The sequence below is a fragment of the Theropithecus gelada genome, chromosome 15 (assembly GCF_003255815.1).
Source record: "Theropithecus gelada isolate Dixy chromosome 15, Tgel_1.0, whole genome shotgun sequence".
NCBI lineage: Eukaryota > Metazoa > Chordata > Mammalia > Primates > Cercopithecidae > Theropithecus > Theropithecus gelada.
Genome location: NC_037683.1, coordinates 107,666,711 through 107,670,195, shown reverse-complemented (window position 1 = coordinate 107,670,195; position 3,485 = coordinate 107,666,711). Strand labels below are relative to the sequence as shown.

The following is a 3,485-nucleotide window of genomic DNA, read 5'->3' as shown; positions in this document are numbered from 1 at the left end:
AATATATCCAAGACCTATCATTTCAAAAGTAAAATATTTAGGAAGCACTAAAAGGGATAAGAATGAAAATACCATTCCCTTTTTTAAGTGATACTAAATAAAGTTGATTACAGAAAATGCTTTGTCAAAGTATAAATACAGTATCACCTTTATGGTTTAAATTCTCCAGGTGAGATTTTATAACGTCCCGTTATCCAAGAACACATTTCCATAAATATATACATGCTAGTGTTAGAAATGCTTTTGAGTTAGTTTTACTCATATCACAATTTAATTCATTTTTGCTGTGAAATAGATCATATATGTACGGTTAGAAAAATATTACTAATAATTTTTTAAAAGAATATATATTCTGTTACATAAATATACCACATTTGATCAGTTCTACTGTCCCATTTTGTTATTGTTAGGCAATTTTCATTTTTGCTTTTAGATTTGCTTTATAAAATTTAGGGGGGTGGTGTCTGTTTTGTTGTTTTGCTTTTTTTTTAGACAGGGAGTCACTCTGTTGCCCAGGCTGGAGTGCAGTGGAGCAATCACAGCTCACTGCAGCCTCTGCCTCTCCAGGCTCAAGCACTTCTTCCACCTTAGCCTCCAGAGTAGCTGGGACTACAGGCCGGCGCCACCACACCCAGCTAATTTTTGTTGTTGTTTTCTTCGTATTTTGTAGAGACAAAGTTTTGCCATGTTGTTCAGGCTGGTCTGAGGTGATCCACCCACCTCAGCCTCCCAAAGTGCTGGGATTACAGGCATGAGCCACCATGCCCAGCGTAAAATTCAGTTTTTTAAATATTCTTAACATACCCAGTTTTTCCAGTGAATTTTGCATTCCTTGTGTGTGCTTTTGTAACTTTATTTACCCATCTGTATAGTAAACTTTGGGAAACACCAGCTCTAACCACCATGTTTAACAGCACAGGCTGGTTGTTAAATTTTACTGATGCATATAAACGCAAAATGATTTCCTCACATAGAAATAGCCTTTGGTTCCGCCAGTATTCATTACTCATTTTAGTAATTTAAAGACCACATGATCCAAATTCTTCTTGAATGCTGTGCAGTGTATTGGAATAGACTAATAAGCCCTTTTCTGTTTTCTCAGCAAATTTAATTCTTGGGACATTTCTGTTCCTATAGTTTCCTATGACACATAGCATCACTAAGAATCAAATAAGTGAAACTGAAAAGATTAAAATTAATCCTGTAATCCAGTTTTAATAATGAGTTCTTTTTATTATGTTTCTTTTTCCTTTCCATTTGTTTTATATTGGCCTGGAGAAAACAGGCTTGATGGATAAAATTCACAGTATTTTCTTCCTAACTAGCTTATATAGAATGGCCTGAATATGTACAGCTGCAGACACTAACTTCATTCCTACAGTATAATATCCACCAATGATTGAAACTAGTCAGCTGCACATGTTATTTATTTATTTAAAAGGATTTGGATTTTTATACAATATTTAAAAACCACAAAATGAAAAGGGATCAATCACTGTATACCTTGGAAGTCTTTCCAACAGTCTCAGTATCCAACAGCCGTGAAGGCTGTGACCTTTTTCCTTCTTTTCTTAGCCTGCTGGTCATTTAAGGGTCACCGGAGATGACTCATGCTCTAGTTCTTAAAATCAAACTTGTTCCACCAAGTCCAAGACCCTGAATTTCCACCAAGTCCAAGACCCTGAATTTGTCCAAATTGTAAAAGCATCCTCTTGCCACCTGTCCACCAAAATACCTTCTATTCAAGCGAACAACAGCTTTAATTGCTGACTCAACTCTCAAATTCTAAAAATGTCTGTACTGCTTCATCATCAGGGGCACCAAGAAGTTCACATATCACACAATTCCCAACTTTGCCATATTTTTCATGGCAAAATTGGAAAATACCGTGGACTTTATCCATCAAGCCTGTTTTCTCTGAGCCAATATAAATTGACAATAGAAAAGAAAAAAAAGCATAACAAAACGAACTCATTATTAAAACTAGATTAACTATACTCTTTTCAGTTTTACTTATTTTATCCTTAATGATGCTATGTCTCATAGGAAACCATATGAACTGAAAAATATGTCATCACACATTCTTCCCTAGTTTCAACTTCCAAGTCTTCATCCACCTTCCCTGCACCAACCATGCTCCTTAGTAGGACCCCGTTGGTAGGACTCAAGTATTTCAGTCAGTGGATTTGTACCTGATTCTTCAATGCATCTTTCTCCGCGGCGTCGCCCATGATGATCTTGCCGCCAGGTTTGCTGGTCTTCCCCACCGGAAAGGCGGCGCGCAGCCCCTGCTGGTGCTCCCTGAGGCCCTGGCCTTCCCGGAAGCCGCGCTTCTGCATGATGTTGTGCGCCACCGTTCCCACCACGTTAGAGAGGAAGGAGCTACTAGGCCGGTTTGGAGATCTCAGTCTGTCCTGTTCCTCCTTCACTAAGGGAGGAATGGCAGCTTTGGAAGACCGTGATTGAAGTCTTGAATCCTCTTCATAAGGAAAATCTCGGGGTGACTCTTTCTCTACCAGGGAAGTGGGTGGGGCAATGGCAGCTCCGCCCTACTTCTTTTCCTCCTCTCTGTTTCCTAATCTTCATCTTCGTCAGAATCTGGATCTGGTCGCCTTGATCAGAACCCCCCTATCTTTCTGCCTGTCTTTAGGCCTCTTTTCCCTTTCTGCTATTTCCTTTTGTATTTCTAGCTCCTGCTGTGTCTGTCATTCCTCTCTTTGGCGCTTCACTACTTTCTCATAATCATAAGGAAACCTAGGATCATATTCGTCAGCTAAGGGAATCAGAACGTCCCCTGCAGAAACCCACTGGGAACAGCATCCTTCAGCCCAGCTGCTGCATGCCGTGGTGTGTCCCCAATTTGCAGGTCATCTGAGGAGCTGCCTGGCCTTAGGACAATGACTGGGGCAAGAGCTGCACTGTTTCTTCCTTTGGCTCTTTCCCTGAGTGAGCACTGCCTTCCCCACCTGAAGCTGAGGCTGCTGAAGTTTGACGTTTTGGGACCAGCCTTCTGCTTTTGAGTCACTGGTCTCCACTCCCAGGCCATTATATGGGGACATGCTTTTTTTTTTTTTTTTTCTTTTTAATGTTGCCCTGTTGACTCTACCCATGGGTAGCCAGTTTAATATGAACAAATGGAGGAGGAGGAGGAGGAAGAAGAAAGAAGGAAGAAGAAGAAGAAAAAAACCCCACCAATTTTCTGATGCCAGATAAATGGAAAATGTTATTTGTACCAAAGAAAACTTGAGAGAGTCGGCCGGGCGCGGTGGCTCACGCCTGTAATCCCAGCACTTTGGGAGGCCGAGGCAGGTGGATCATGTGAGTTTAGTAGTTCAAGACCAGCCTGGCCAACATGGTGAAACCGCATCTCTACTAAAAATACAAAAATTAGCTGGGCATGGTGGCACACTCCAGTACTACCAGCTACTTGGGAGGCTGAGGCAGGAGAATCGCTTGAACCCGGGAGGCAGAGGTTGCAGTGAGTC

The 3,485-nt window shown here is 41.4% G+C and overlaps 1 pseudogene; it reads right to left on the bottom strand.

Moving 5' to 3' along the window:
* Positions 1 to 1,608: 1,608 nt before the first annotated feature.
* Positions 1,609 to 3,059, bottom strand: LOC112607776 (annotated as a pseudogene).
* Between the last annotated feature and the right edge of the window lie 426 nt (positions 3,060 to 3,485).